The sequence below is a fragment of the Triticum urartu genome, chromosome 3A (genome assembly GCF_056163025.1).
Source record: "Triticum urartu cultivar PI428250 chromosome 3A, HENAU_Tu73, whole genome shotgun sequence".
NCBI classification, from domain to species: Eukaryota; Viridiplantae; Streptophyta; class Magnoliopsida; order Poales; family Poaceae; genus Triticum; species Triticum urartu.
The window spans coordinates 310,410,549-310,427,301 of record NC_141875.1 but is presented as its reverse complement, the minus strand read 5'-3'; the positions used below and the strand labels follow the sequence as shown (position 1 = coordinate 310,427,301).

The 16,753-nt window shown below is 45.4% G+C and overlaps 1 long non-coding RNA gene across 1 annotated transcript; it reads right to left on the bottom strand.

Annotated features, from left to right (window-relative positions):
- Positions 1-1,052: 1,052 nt before the first annotated feature.
- LOC147979551 (uncharacterized) lies at positions 1,053-15,298 on the bottom strand. Its single transcript, XR_015618831.1, has 3 exons — positions 15,029-15,298; positions 14,714-14,951; positions 1,053-6,697 (listed from the first exon to the last, which is right to left on the bottom strand). It is a non-coding gene; the product is annotated as an uncharacterized LOC147979551 (long non-coding RNA).
- Between the last annotated feature and the right edge of the window lie 1,455 nt (positions 15,299-16,753).

Sequence of the window (16,753 nt, the reverse complement as noted above, 5' to 3'; positions counted from 1 at the left end):
CGGTGGCGGATAAGCAATGGTGGTAGATGGGCGATGATGATGGTGTGGCGGCGGCGTGACAACTTATGACCAGAACTCGAAACTCTAAAAGACTAGACTCTAAGACCAGCAACTTGACACGACGATGCAATCGCAAATTCAACAAAGCAAAAACCCTAAAAAGATTATGCAAAGGCTCAGATTGGTTCGGATATGATGAACTAACCCTAATTTTTTGTGTGGCTTTTTCGTGGACTGTAGGTATGAAGAACCGACTCGATCTAATCTATGAAAAACTGTAAAATCTCACCGAGCAACCTGGAAATCTGATACCACTTGATAGAGGCAAAGGTGTCCCGATGTTTCGATGAGATGGTGGCTATCGTTTTCTGTGGGAGTCGACCTTGACGATCTGACTACGAACGTGCGAGACGTCGCACCTTAGCAATCGCTAAACCAACTTCCGAGGGGTTATTGACCACGCCGGAGCATGATCAACCTGACCACAGGGTCTGTTTCCTGGGAGCAAACGAAGAACAAGCAAGAAACTGAGATTGCAATCTAGATATTGCGAATATAAGATGAAAGCTTTATTGATCAAGGTGGGGTTCTGTGACATCTTGGTCTGGTCGTTGGACACAAACGAAGTACGAGAAGTTGCAGCTATGGCGAACTTTTAATCTAAACAAAACCCAAAGTCTAAATGACGCCCTAAGGGCTGTATATATGGAGGAAGAGGGGGGAATTTCGTGGACCTTGAGGGTGGGGTACGAAACCAACCCTAACTCTTGTTTCCCCACACATACGGACTCTAAAAATAGCCTATACTTAAGTATTTCAAAATTACATGGGCCTGGCCCATTAATAAGGTGACGCAGCACCTAGAATAGCCTATGGACAAATATTATGAAGCGGCATCTTGTATATTTCGTCCAAGGCTTCATGCACTCCTTATGGCGGCTTCAAAGTCCTGAAATCATCACTTGTAACTCCGTTCTTGATCCCCTTGCGCATGCCATCAACTCCATGCGTGTTCTTGCTCCAATGTTCATCCTTCTCCAAGCTAGGCCCTTCATTTGTAAGCAAAACAAATGTATCCAATTTAGGCAGCATCATAATCTCATGAACATTAGAATCATTACCAAGAAACGAAAGTACTTGGTAATTTAATTGGCATGCGCGAGCTCTAGTAATTGGTCCAGTATATGTAACGGTAGGGGCTGTGGGTGTAACAATGGTATTGATGTCCTCATCATCCTGCACTAGTTCAAGGAGTCACAAACCCTCTTGTTGGTAAGACAAGGGACAAGGTAACCTAATGCTTTCATGGACATCATATTGTGTGTATTTTGACTCTATGTCTATGGATAACCTCGCTTGTTCCTTGTGGGACTAACCCATGTAGGTATTGAAAGTGTAACTCACTCCAATGGATTGCTCCAAATGATCTACATCAACTTTGACCATCCACATCTTCAACATCTACATGAAGTCATCATCGACAAAACCGAAGGTTAGTTCATCCCTCTTAGGGGAGATATCACATCTAGGGGGAGCTTTACTCTAAGAATTGAGCTAAAGCAACTCTAATGGTGTGAACACAGCAATGCTTTATGTAAAAGTGGTAACCCTACTTGCACTTAAACGATGAGTATGACCTACGATCAAATGTTCTCATTTGACTCCTAAGTCAATATACTCATATATGGATGACCTAGTCATCGCCAAATTGCTTGATAGATGCTAGAGTGTTTGTGCATGCTTTGCCACATATTTCATTTGCCATTTTATCGCGTGAGCATGTTGAATGCATATTTTTTTCATTCGAGGACATCCATTTGTTGCTTTGATTGTTTGGCTCTTCTTCTTTTTCCAAATGGATGGACAAGAATGCCTAAGAACTTCCTCTAGCTATCTATGTTCTTCTCGTGTCAAACTCTATTCATACTACATCAGAAAGTTTGATCAAGTCATATTCAAACCCTCTGGGTGAGGAGCACTCGGAGTCACCGATTCATCATAGACTTAAAATTCCAAGACCTCTCTGTGCATTTCTGTCTGACCGATTGATCCTTTTCGGTCACACTGAGTTCATTGAGTTCATCTAGGTTTTCAATCTCGGTGCAACTGATTAGAACCATTTGGTCACACCGAATTGCAGTAACTACTTGCATTTCTGCATCTCGGTGCCACCGAGTTGTTCCGCTCGGTCACACCGACAGGGTCAGGATATATATACCGATGGGTCAAATTTTGGAAATTCCTCCTAAACCTCTTTGCCCGCGTGTGTCCTGCTCTACCGACTCGGGTCTCCGGACCATCCTCTCGTTGCCAGCGAACTCCCGCCGCTGGTCTCCATCACCGTCAATGAAAATCTGCACCGCCGTCGCCGCCGTGGCGAGCTCATCCCCGAGTTAGGGTATGAGTTTGAATCTTTGTGCAATTATTTCCTCCGATTCTTAGCACAAAGTAAATGTCATGATTCTTACCACATATGAGATCATCCTATCCAATAAAAACATCATGTAGATTAGTTTTGATTCAAAAAATTAGGGTTAGGTTTTCGCCGAACTCATCTCGGACCGACCGAGTTGTGAAAATCGGTCTCACTGATTTGGCTTAGGCCATTGCACTTGTAATTTTCGGTCTGGCCAAAACTTGCAAATCGGTGTAACCGAGTTCAACTCTCAGTGAAACCCTAGCAATCTCGGAGTCACTGAACTGTGTCTCGGTCTGGCCGATTCCACTAGTATAGACTCCAAAAGTTGCTTCAGTGTCACCAAGTTTAACAAATCGGTAGCTCTGAAATGCTTTTTGTGGAAAACTAAAACTAAGTTTTTGACTCATTTGTTTTACAAAACCTTTGCACTTTGTGATGCTCATCCACTCTATCTTATCTATAACTATTCACAGGGTTTGCTTTCAGTTTGCAGTGTCAACCATGTCTGATCAAAGTGACAGCCAAAACAAGTCTGTGGAGCAGATGAATCTGAGTGAGGGCACTAGTCCCTCTAACAGTTACGATGATGCCAGCAAAAGTACTCCTAGCAACTTGCCTAAGGCTGCTACTAGGCACAGGAGGAAGAGAAATTCTTATTCTGAAGATGAAGATTATATTGCTGCTGAGGAGGAGGTCAGCTCCAAGAAAAAGGTTGTCAAGAAAGAATTTGACACAGCTGCATCTACAAAGCCTGGTTTGAACAAGAAGGTCCCTGCAAAGAGAGTGGCCATGTCAAAGGCCAGAGCCTCCACTCTTGAAACTTCCAAATCAACTGGTGGAGAGACTGCTCGCGAGGGCAAGAAGAGAAAGGATAGAGCCAAGAAAACTATGGCCAAAGTCCTAGGCAAGCCATCTATGATGATTCAGTCTGATGAGGAGGAAGAGGAAGAAGAGGATGCTGCACCAGCACCTAAAGCTCAAAAGATGATGGGGGTGCCATCAAGTATGGGGTTGCTCCTTCAAAGCCCAAGACTACCCCCAAAGCTTCTGCTCCAGCCCCCAAGACTGCACCAAAGAGGAGCACAAGGAACATACCAGCTGCTGAAAAGAACAAGGCTCCGGTGCCTGAGATTGAAGAAGAAGATGCTGAAGCCCAAGTGCTTAGGAAGTTCAAGCCCAAGATCCCTGACCATGATGACAATCATCCAGTGGCTGAGAACATTAAATCAGAAAGGATGCAGGACTCAGATTGTGGAGACAATCAGATCCATATGCTGTGAGGAGAAGGACTGCTGTGGATTATAGGTTTTCACACCAAGGAGCAGCAGGACTTCTATGAGACTATTCTGTTGGACAAAAAACCCATAGTATGTGACATGAAGTGGGCAGACTGGAAGTACATTGACAACAATGAAGATCACTTCCCAGGAGTGCATGAAAGTTTCAGGTTGGGTGGAGTAGATGCTTTTGTGGGTCAGAAACTCACCTAGTGGAAAGATGAGCTCATCATGCAATTCTACTCTACAGCTCATTTCTATCCTGATGGAAAGATTGTATGGATGTCTGAAGGTACAAGGTACCAATCAACAATTGCTGAGTGGGCCAAGCAGATAAATGCCCCTGCAGAGCATGAGGATGACATAGGTGTTTATGCCAAGAGGAAGAAAGATCACAACTCCATGGCCAACATGTATAAGGAGATTCCTGGTAAAGCCTTGGAGATTCACAAGATGGGCTCTGTGTATTATTTGTTGTCTGGACTGGCCACTATCAACACCATCTTGAGGCACACCTTGTTGCCCAAGTCAGGAGATCACAGGATGATCAGAGGCCACTCCATCAATTTTGCTGCAGTTGTTTGATGTGCCCCAGAAGTTCAAAGTAATGAGTTTGATTGTTGAGACAATTAAGAGAACAACTGCTGACCAAAAGAGATCATGTGGGTATGCTCCACACATCCAGATGCTCATCAACTTCAAGATGGGCACATGCACATACTTGTTGGACAAAGAACATCTTCCCTTGAGGCCTAACTTTGAGGACAACACAGTTGTCATGAATGTTGATGATCCCACATCTATGGAGGCTCAAGAGAAGAGGGAGAAAGCAAAAGCTGAAAAGGCAGCAAAAATGCCAAGTGCTAAAGAGGCTTCACAAGTTTTCCTCAAGTCTAAGAAAGATCAACTTGGATATTTTATTCAAGCAACGTTGAGGATTGAGAAAGGACTGGCCACCCTGACTCAGGATCAAGAGAGCCTGGAGAGGATTATTGAGACAAAGTTCTATGATCTTGACTTGAAGATGACTAAGATGCAAATAGTTGTTGAGCAACTCCAAGAAGAAGCTGAAGAGAGGAAAGGGAAAGCTACTACAGATGCCTTTTAGAGAGTGCCTAGGGCACAGAGGTCTGCAGCAGTGCCTGTGATAGACACAAGAGCTACTATGTCAGCACCCGCAGCCACATCATCAGTAGCTCCTCCAGTTGCAACTCCATCAGCTCCAACAACATCCACAGATGCATTCGCCCTTGGAGTCCTCTCAACGCCTCCTCCCGAAGATCAAGCTTAGAGAGACGCATAGCACTATGTAACGCCCTCGATGCGGCTATAGCTCCCACGTGTCGAGGCACGACTTAGAGACATAACCGCATTGAAAGCAATGTCGCAAGTTAGGAAATCATCACAACATCCTATGTAATATATAGAATAAAAAGGGAGATACATAGTTGGCTTACACTTGCCACGTCACATCAAAGTACATAAATAACATCCATCATTCAAACACTCATGGCCCGACTACGGCGCCAAAATAGAAAAGAACCCAACATGCGACAAGGCCCTGAATCGAACCCCAACTAGGCACCACTACTGATCATCAGGAAAAGACACGTAGTAACGCTGAGAGTCCTCGTCGAACTCCCACTTGAGTTCATAATCTTCACCTGGAGCGGAATCACCTGGACCTGCATCTGGAGTTATAGTATCTATGGGCCGCAGGGACTCAGCAATCTCGCACCCTCGCGATCAAAACTATTTAAGCTTATAGGAAGGGGTAAGGCAAATATAAGTGGAGCTGCAGCAAGCGACTAGCATATATGGTGGCTAACTTATACGCAAAAGAGAGCGAGAAGAGGAGGCAATGCGCGAGCGAGAATCTAGAGGAACAACCTGCGCAAGCATAACTCCAACACCGTGTCCACTTCCCGGACTCCGCCGAGAAGGGGCCATCACGGTAACACACACGGTTGATTCATTTTAATTAAGTTTAGTTCAAGTTATCTACAACCGGACATTAACAAATTCCCATCTGCCCATAACCGCGGGCACGGCTTTCGAAAGTTCAATCCCTGCAGGGGAGTCCCAACTTAGCCCATGACAAGCTCTCACGGTCAACGAAGGAATAGACCTCCACCCGAGACGTTCCGATCAGACTCGGTATCCCGGTACAACAAGACGATTCGACAGGTTAAAACAAGACCAGCAACACCGCCCGAATGTGCCGAAAAATCCCGATAGGAGCTGGACATATCTCGTTCTCAGGGCACACTCAGATGAGCAATCCGTATAACTAAAACCAAACCTTGAGTTTCCCCGAGGGGGCGCTGCACAGGGCTCTAGTTCGGACCAACACTCAGAGGAGCACTGGCCCGTGGGGGGCTAAAATAAAGATGACCCTCGGGCTCCGGAAACCCAAGGGAAAAAGAGGCTAGGTGGCAAATGGTAAAACCAATGTTGGGCATTGCTGGAAAAGCTTTAATCAAGGCGAACTATCAAGGGGTTCCCATTATAGCCCAACCGCGTAAGGGACGCAAAAATCCGGGAACATAACACCGATATGACGGAAACTAGGGCGGCAAGAGTGGAACAAAACACTAGGCGAGAGGCCGAGCCTTCCATCCTTTACCAAGTATATAGATGCATTAAGATAACATAGCAATATAATGATATCCCAACAAGTAAGTAAATGTTCCAACAAGGAACGGCTCCAATCTTCACCTGCAACTAGCAACGCTATAAGAAGGGCTGAGCAAAGCGGTAACATAGCCAATCAACGGTTTGCTAGGACATGGTGGGTTAGAGGTTCAATATGGCAATTGGGAGGCTGACAAGCAAAAGGTAGGCATCGTAGCATTGGCATAGCAAGAGCGAGCAAACTAGCATAGCAAAGATAGTAGTGATTTCGAGGGTATGATCATCTTGCCTGCAAAGCTGTCAGAGTTGACTGGATCCTCAAAAGCAAACTCAACGGGCTCCTCGTTAGCGAACTCGTCTCCTGGCTCTACCCAAACAAGACAAACAAGCAACAAGGATACAATCAACCACGTGCAAGCACAAACAATAATATGCAATGATGGTATGCTATGCGGAATGCGATGTGGGATGCAAAATGCAAGATATGACAGGAAATGCATGAACCTGGCCTCAACTTGGAAAAACCAAGTGTGCCACTGGAAAGAGGGGATGAAATCGCTTGAAAACGATATAAAGAACGCCGGAATCGGAGTTACGATTTGGAAATGGCAAGCGTTTTAAGGTATGACACCGGTCTGCGATTTACAGCAAGTAGGCATCTAAATGCAACGAAATGAACATGCTACAGCACCCAAACATGACAACAAACTACATGGCAGGGATGCACACAAGATTCTTAACAAAAGACTAGCACTGAGCCACGGCCAATTCATCCATTAAGAGGTTCAAACAAGCATGGCAAAAATGCAAATGCAAAATAGATTTCAGACTTAGTGAAATTAACACTTGTCTGAAATTTCAGATCATGAAGCCCTCTTCGGAGCAGCAAAACAACATGATAAATGACCTGATAATGACAAATAATAACATGGCATGGAGCTACTCAACAAGCTTAACAAAAGACCCAAAGTAACCTGGGGCCAAAAGGGTTCACAAAATATACTAACAAGCACACGAACATAGCTAAAACACAATCAGTTTCCAGACTTAGTGAAAACTGAGACATGCTGAAATATAACTCACGAAGGCATGTAAACGAGCTCGATGCACTCACCACGGTGCAAGTCATGGCAAGGCAAGCATACATCCCTTAAGAAGGCACAAAATGCTAGCTAGACATGGCAAGAACAACGGCATAGCATGCACGGATCAACCACAACAACATCGACAAAATCGCAAATAAGTTGACGATCTGCCCAGATTCACAACGAAGCAAAAGTAGAGCTCGATTGACTTAAGCTAGGGTGCTCCAAAATTGCAAGTAAAGACACGGATGAATAGAGCATAACAAGATTAACAAAACTCCTTTACTGATCATCCTCAAAAGAGGCATGGAACATTAGGAAACAGCAAGAACATATGGCATCATGAACTAAATAAATCCAGACTTAGTGAAAACTACTAAGTCCCTGAAAACAGATTTACCGGGTGCCTCTCTTTGCAAGCTTGCACAAGTCAGCACACACATCCTAACAATGCATGGGTTGCACCTCTGGAAAGATAACAAAATGCTTAACAAAACATATGAAGGACTCACAGGCACATCATGCACACATTAATCATGGCAAAAATGACAAAAGTCTAAGATGAGCTAGCAGATCTGACAATTAACTCACGAAGCCTCCTTCTAGCAGCATTTAGGGCGTCAAGACGAACTCAAATGAAAATGATGCAATGGAATGAAATGATGTACTCGTCGAGACGAATGTTTTGATATACTATATGTCCAAATCGGAGTTACGGATGCAGAGATATGGCAGGTCAAAGTATGCACAAAAAATTAGGGTTAGGGACGAAAAAGTCAACCGAAAATATCTCCCGATCCAGATCTGGAATCACTGTTCACGGGCACGGACTTCGAGGTCGCCGGATTCTTCGCCGGAGTTCGTCGGGGATCGCCGGAGCTTGGAGAGGAGGAGGCCGGACGGCAGGGCCGGCCGGATCCGAGGCGCGGCGGGGTCGGTGGCGGCCGGGCGACGGCTCGGCGGCGCGGGCGGGGCGGCGGCGAGGTGCGGCGGTCGCCGGCGTCGAGTGGCGGGGCGGCTCCGGCCACCGGGCGCGGGGACGGAGGAGAGAGGCGGCGGCGCTCGGGCGAGGAGGCGGCGGCCCGGGCAAGGAGGCGCGGGGGCCGGGGATGGGCCTGGCGGGCCGGCGGCGGTGGGGCGGCTGGGTGACACGTGGCGGCGGTGGATTGGCGCGGCGGCGGAGCGGACAAAGTCCGGCGCGGCCGGACACGTCCGGTGCGCGGCGGATCCGATTTTTTTAGGGTTTCGAGAGGGGGAGATGATCCGAAAACGGGGGGCTATTTATAGGCATAAGTGGAGTTAGGAGAGTCCAAATGAGGTGCGGTTTTCGGCCACGCGATCGTGATTGAACGCTCTAGATGATGGAGCAGAGTTTGGTGGGTTTTGGGCCAAATTGGAGGGGTGTTGGGCTGCAACACACGAGGCCTTTTTGATCCCTCGGTTAACCGTTGGAGTATCAACACACGGAGATGACATGATATGAGATGCATGAAAACGAAAACAACACACGGAGACAAAGACCCGAACCCGAGAAATAAATATAACTTAATGCCGGAAACGGCAAGAGTTGGAGTACAAATTGGGAAAGTTATATCCGGGGCGTTACACACTATGCATTTTCGAGCTTTTTGGTAACTTGTTGCCAAAGGGGGAGAAAGTGTATAGATCATAGGCTGAGAGAGAGAGAGAGAGAGAGAGAGAGAGAGAGTTTGCTTCTTTTTGCCTTATTTGCTACTTGTTTGATATTTATTTGTGTGCTTGCTTGGATGATACTCTATGTTTATGTGTGTGAGATACTTGTATGGTCATGTGTTTGATCATATTACTTTAATGCTTGTGCTTGAATGATGACATTATTTATCTCTCATATATAATCATTCACTTTGCCTTGGTGATGAGTGTATATTTCATATTCTATCATTTTGAGCGCTCCACCAAGATGTATATGACATGGAAGAGTAACCCATGATCCTAATCGATTGTGCATTTGCATTCAAAAGCAAATTTTAAATAATGCACAAATTTAGGGGAAGCTCTTTCTTATCACATACTTCTCAAAGCGACGATATATTTCATTCTTATTATCTTTTGTCAAAGCTTTGATCTATATGTTGTCATTAATTACCAAAAAGGGAAAGATTAAAAGTACAACTAATCCCTAGGTGGTTTTGGTAATTCTTAACAACATATAGCTCACTGAACTAATACTCTTTCAAGATGATCATTTCAGAAAGTTCAATGATTGGCATAGTATGGACTAGAGATGTAGACCCCTAAAAATACCAAGGACACATATTGGCTTTAGCTCAAGACTCTATCTTTTCATTTTAGTGATCCAAGATCACATTGAGTCCATAGGAAAAGCCAATACTATTAAAAGGGAATGAGGCTTGCTTGCTCAAAATGCTTAGTGATATGCTCCAAAATGCCTCAACCACTTTCTCATATCCACATATGTCCCAAACCAAAATTCAAACTCGGACCCACCGATTTGATCTATCCGGCACCACTGAGTTCATTTGGCATAGCCATAGCCAAAAACCCTAATCAGTTCAGTCTCACCGATAGGGATCTCGGTCTCAGCGAGATGGGATTGCAAACTCTCTATTTCCCTTCGTAACGTTTCGGTCTAACCGAGATGAGTGATCGGTCCCACCAAGTACGCAATGCAAAATCTCAGTTTCCTTTTCATAACAATTTGGTCTCACCGAAATGAGCGATCTGTCCCACTGAGTTTGCCTGATCAACTCTTTGTTTGCCTATTACAGAAATCGGTCTCACCGAGTTCATGTGATCGATCTCACCGAGATTACGTTATGCCCTAACCCTAATGAAATCGGTCCCACCGAGTTGACATGTCGGTCCCACCGAAAATCCTAACGTTCACATTTTGAACTAAATCGGTCTGACCGAGTTTAACTATTCGGTCCCATCAAGTTTGGTATATTGTGTGTAACGGTTAGATTTTGTGTGGGGCTATATATACCCCTCCACCCATTCTCCATTCAAGGAGAGAGCTATCAGAACGTTACTACACTTCCACCATTCATTTTCTGAGAGAGAACCACCTACTCATGTGTTGAGACCAAGATATTCCAATCCAACCACAAGAATCTTGATCTCTAACCTTCCCCAAGTTACTTTCCACTCAAATCATGTTTCCACCAAATCCAAATCTGTGAGAGAGAATTGAGTGTTGGGGAGACTATCATTTGAAGCACAAGAGCAAGGAGTTCATCATCAATACATCATTTGTTACCTTTTGGACAGTGGTGTCTCCTAGATTGGTTAGGTGTCACTTGAGAGCCTCCGTCAAGATTGTGGAGTTGAACCAAGGAGTTTGTAAGGGCAAGGAGACCGCCTACTTCGTGAAGATCTATCCAAGTGAGGCAAGTCGTTCGTGGGCGATGACCATGGTGAGATAGACAAGTTGCTTCTTCGTGGACCCTTCGTGGGTGGAGCGCTCCGTGGACTCACGCAACCAAACCCTTCGTGGGTTCAAGTCTCCATCAACGTGGATGTACGATTGCACCACCTATCGGAACCACGCCAAAAATCTCCATGTCTACATTGCGTTTGATTTCTCCAAACTGCTCCCCTTTACCTTCATATGCAATGATTTACATTCCGCTGCTATACTCTTAGATTTGCATGTGTAGGTTGATTGCTTGACTTGTGATAAGTTGCTAAAATCTGTCAAGACTGAAAATTGGGAAAAGGCTAGATTTTTATTTGGTCAAGTCGTCTAATCACCCGTCCTCTAGACATACTTTCGATCCTACACATCTCTTTCTCTATAGGAATTGAGATGCATGTCATCTCACTTCTTATGATTTTCATATTCCTATAAAATTCCTATCCTATAAACCAAAGGAGGCTTCTGCTGGAGTAACTACTGTAGCTAGTAGTATTGCTGATATAGTAGTTTTCTTCAAGAAGCAAAATTCAATGAAATCATGATGGTTCCTTCGTCCGAGCAACTTCAAAGTGGGAAAGGTTGGGCCTGTGATTTGACGGCTCATTAGTCATTATTACTGCAGCGCGACGACCGGGATGACTCTCCTTTGGAGTTCTATGTGCATGGCAAGTGGACCAGGATGGTCGACGTCCCACATGTCGGCAAACGGAAATATTATTTCCGATATCGAGGAGCAAGGAAAATGCGTGGTATAGTATCACTGCTGATTTATATTTATTTTTTATTTCTGATGAATGCTAGCATTTCAACTCTTACGACGAAGGAGTGCCAAACACGGCACGTGATGGATGTCACCTACGTCAGCGAAATGAGTGGGACATGAACAGCGTGCTAAAGCGTCTCCACTTATTCCACTTCTGGGTCGGAGACCACACGTAGTAGTACTAGTGGTATGAACGATACAAAGTGCGACTCGAAGAGAAAGACACGTCTAGTTGGAAGGTCTGGAGGCATACACATAAACAAATATAAAACCTAATATGTGCCTCCAATTAATATAGTAGTAGAGTACTTAGGCGCGTACTCCATAACATCACCGTGCATTGCACATACAACATTTAGTGGTAGTAACAGACAAATGCTTATATGCCACGCATGTTCATACTATTTGTGCCTTTCTACTTCGCTACATTACTCAAGTTCGTACGTCCACTCCTGGGTACATGTTCGTCTCGTAGTTCCAGTCCCACGTGTTCTTCATAGATGGAACAATCCATTACTGTGGGCAACGGGAGTCCATATCATCGCAGCTAGTGTGGCTCCCCATGATGGAGACTCATCCAAACTATGGCCAACCTCGACGCGGAGCAGTCGCGTGCAGTAGGAAGCGGCGCTCTCTCGGCCGTCGCGCTGCTTCAAAGTCGGCGCCAGTGAGAGGTCGCCTCCGCTCTGGCCGGGCATTAATGTGGCACTGACGCTCTGGGGCGACGCTAACCGTTTCACGCGGGAAGCGCATGCCGGCAAGGGAGGGGGTTTGGGTCGGCCAGGGCGGTTAGATGCGGGCGTGGTGGTGGTATTGATTTTGAACCGTTTCAGGTATAGTACTGGTAGTTTGCAAAACTACTCAATTATTGCACTTAGTTTCCTAAAAAATTGTGGTAAAAACATTACTACACAGCCCACTTCCCTTCTCCTTCCTCTTCCACCGCCCGCGCACGTATGCGAGAAGCGACCGGTCAACCCTTATATAGGAGTGCTACCACAAAAAGATGCATGCACGACCACTAAAATTTCCAGATTAAAGCGCCGCTCCGGCGGGAGTATGACGTATGTCGTTACCTTCGGCCGGGCCATGGCTACCGGGCGATGGCGACCAGAGAAGAGGCGGTGGGAGGGGAATGAATGTAGCTACTGTTTGGGTTCGTCGTCCGGCTTAAATAAATGCGCACCATCACGTGTACCCGCGGGTGCAAAATTGTAACATACGTGTCTACTTAAGGAGGCGTCACGTAACTGGTGTGTGTGTGAGATTCTGAGAGACAGAGTGCGTGTATGCGACTCTACTCTTCGAACATGTACTCAACCTTTTGCATCGGGATATAGGCCCTGTTTGGATACTCTAACACAGTTAGAGTTAGAGTTATTTTCTAACCCACTCTAACCTAAATAAGCACCTCTTCATCGGGATAGTTGGGTTAGATAGAACTAACCCACTCTAACCCTCTCTGTTTGGATACTTTTGGGTTATTTGAGCCTCCAACTAACCCAAACTAGCTCTAACCCCATGATCCAAACAGGGCCATAAGTATAATGGTATTACACTTTAACTAGTGATTTATGTGGCCATGTTAACATGGTTGTGTAAAAAAAATGTCACTTCCTGCTCGTGATTTGCGTTATATAATTACTAGCAAGATGCTCGTGCATTGCACGGAACATCAAGATGCATTTTTTTTACAAAACACCTATTGTGATTGACCCATGTAGGAGTAATCCCATGTGTAAAAACTAATGATATCTCGAGAATTTTATCAGAAAAATGGTATCTCGAGAATTTCATCGAAAAAATGAAAGATGAGAGATAAGGCGAGGAGGAGTGGAGTGTGGTGGTGACTGATGGTCGGGCTGGGCGGAGGCATGGGGATGGAGGGCGCCGGCAGGCGGCAGCGGCCACCATGTTAGATTGTTTCAGAGACTTTCTTTTTTAATTGCTCGGCAATGAGGTTGTGGGAGATAAGGATGAACGAGGCAAGGCCTTATCTATAAATGTGGAGAGAGGTGCGGGTATCTTTTGTAAAATTGTCATAGTTTGCTTTCTATCCGTCAGATATAGATCGGACGGTCTATATTACAAGATGGCAGGCACACCATCATCACCAACTCAATTTTTTATAAGAGTAGAGATGATAAGTTTGCTAACTACTAAAGTAAAATAAAATTTATCCATGTTAAACAAGTAAATTAAGGTGATTGTTTATTATACGGGTAAGGTTGGACGAAGCGTGGTAGGAACAAATGTTCCGCCTAAAGCATGTGTGTGTGAGATGGAGTCTTGGTGTATGTGGGGTAGGTGGGTGGGTGCATGCGTGTGTGTGACGCGGAGTCTTCGGTGGCGAATGTAATTTAAATGTGTGTGTGGCTTCATCGTACAGAGGTGGTGTGTTGGTAGAGGCCATCAACGAGGGGATGCGAGAGAGAAAAGGCCCGTAGAGAGGGAAGAGAAGGCGTGTGCGCGTGAGAGGACTCGACATCGAAAGAATGTGTTTGTTCGAGAAACACCGAGGAAGACTACTATATATCGATGATACATGTAGGCGGGAATTAAACGAAGGGATGATCTTATTGGTTTCGGCAATATAGGAGAAAAGTAAGAGAGGGGTAGCTAGAAGGAGATTGTTAAGTGTGAGTGTGTATTTTATCCATCTAGATGGAAGTTATGTGCAAACAAGAAGAAAACAATTTGATGTGTCGTTAGGGGTAAGGTTAATTAACTACGTATGGAGACATAAGAGACCTTAAACGTGTTTGTGTGATATATATATATATATATATATATATATATATATATATATGGGATGTGTATGTGCGCACGCGCATAATTGAGATAAAAGAAAGAAAATATAAGTCATAAGATCAACAATATGGGAGAGACGGATCAGTATAACAATATGTATGCATATAAGAGTGCAGAAAAAAATGCTTCATAATTGAGTATATGTTTTTATTTTAAGAGGTAGTGATGTGGGCTGAAGCATGCATCTATGATGAGCAAAGGGAGCAAGACACAACGATTATCCAAAAGAGATTAACCTGTATATGCATATATGCATGTATGGAAAGACATATAATCTGGCCCTATCGAACGACAGGAGTTGCTCACCGGAATACAAAGGATGGTGGTCACCGGTCTTGGGGAAGAACGGCGCCGGCGGCTCAGACTTGAAGCTGGTGTTGTCCAAGACGGTGTGGTAGGAGGCACGGCGTGCGTACAGATACATATAACTCGGGAAATTCTTCAGGGACGTCCGGGGCTTGCTCCTGTGATGATGACGACCGGCTGGAGTAGTGGCAGCGGAGACTGGCTCGGTCGAGGTCGATGCGGTCGCTACACGGATCCCCTGCGTGAACTACGTATTCAGATCGGTAGAGGAGATCGAGGAGAATTTAACAGGAACAAGAAGAGGGGCCAAGGAACCTTCAGAGGCGATGGAATCGACCGGCGGGGTGCTCCTGCAGCGGCGAACTCCGGCGAGATCAGATCCGGGCGAAACGGGCACGGGAAGACAAAATTTTGCCAAAAATCGGCAGAGAAGAAGATGGGGAATTTTTATTGAGTGGATTCCATGGCCTAGGGCAAAGACTTGGTCGAATCAGTGAGGATTTGGATCGGGAACAGAGAAGAACTCGTGAACGAACAGGAGTTCGTCCCGAGGAAAGAGACGACCTCGCGGGCCCCAAGTGTCAGCGGCACAGTTGGAAAACAGAAAAAAAAACTGCGCGGTGGCTTGCAGTCTGCGGTGCTGGTGGGCTTCGGCCCTACTGCTCTGCTGCGCTCAGGTGAGCGGCAGATAGGAATGGCTGCGCACTGCGAGCCCGAATGAACAGTAAAAACTAGCTCATAGAGAAATCAAACTACAGGAAATACTGGCTAGGAAAAAACCAGTTGAATTACTAAAAAAATAATATAAACATAATAAAATATTATGGCCAATATCAAATATGAAATAACAATACACAACAAATTTACAAAATTATTTTTGTCTTTATAAGTGTTTCATAAAATATGTTTCAACTCCAACGAAACATCCAAATATTATTTAATGCATATTCAACATATTGTTTTGAAGAAGTCATATTTCCTTCTCTCATATATTTCCTTGAGTTGAAAATGATTTGAATAATTTTAAAATCAATATAAGAGTCAAAGGAATATGTGGGGAAGTCCTTTAATTCCCTCTCATTAGAATATTATATAACACGAAAAGTTTCAAATCCTAGTCAAATCAAAGTTAACTAACAACAATCAACACAAGCAAGTGCAAATTAAATAATTAGCATTCCAACATTATAAATTTTGGGATGTTACAGCATAGATACTTAGTGATGTAGAAATTGCTCAAGATGTGAGTGATTTGCAATCTCATACATTGACACTACTAGGAAAACGCTTATAGATAGAAGTTTACCAGTAGCATTTGTTTACAACCCCACGCTACTACTAGTTAGTAGTAGCGCTGGCTATAAAAAGCGCTATTGGTATCAGTTAGCAGCAGCGCTTGTTACACAGCCCCACACTACTGCTAAGTGTAATACACCACACCCCCCCAGTCAAAAAATAGCAGCAGCGCCTGTCGTCCAACCTGCGCTACAGCTAGTGGGCCTAGCAGTAGCGCTGGCCCATTTCCCGCGCTGCTGTTAAGCCCACTACCCCCCCTCCCCGCGCCCCCAGCCCGGCCGGCCTCTCATCTCACTCTCACTCACACTCCCACACTCCCACACTCCTCCGACCCTCTCGATCCCCCGCGCACCGCCGTCGACCCCCACACTACCGTCCCCCGCGCCGGCCCTCCTCCCTGCGTCGGCCGCCCTCGCCCGCGCCAGCCCTCCTTCCCGCCGGCCGCCCAGCTCCCCCGCGTCGGCCTCCCTCCTCCGCCCGCCACCCCGGCCCCCGCGCCGGCTCTCCTCCCGCGCCGGCCCTCCTCCACCGAGAGGTACTTCTCCCTCCTTCCTCCTCCTCCCTCCCTCCCTAGTTATAGTTATTAGAGTAGTTATTTTGAATTCTGTAATTGAAAAAATGTAGGTTATTAGAATAATTTAGGTTATGCATGATCGAACCCTTGCTTGGACAGATTAGGTATGAACCCTAGTTAATTCGTATGAACCCTAGGTTTTTAAATTTAGCTAGGTTTTAAAGTTAGGA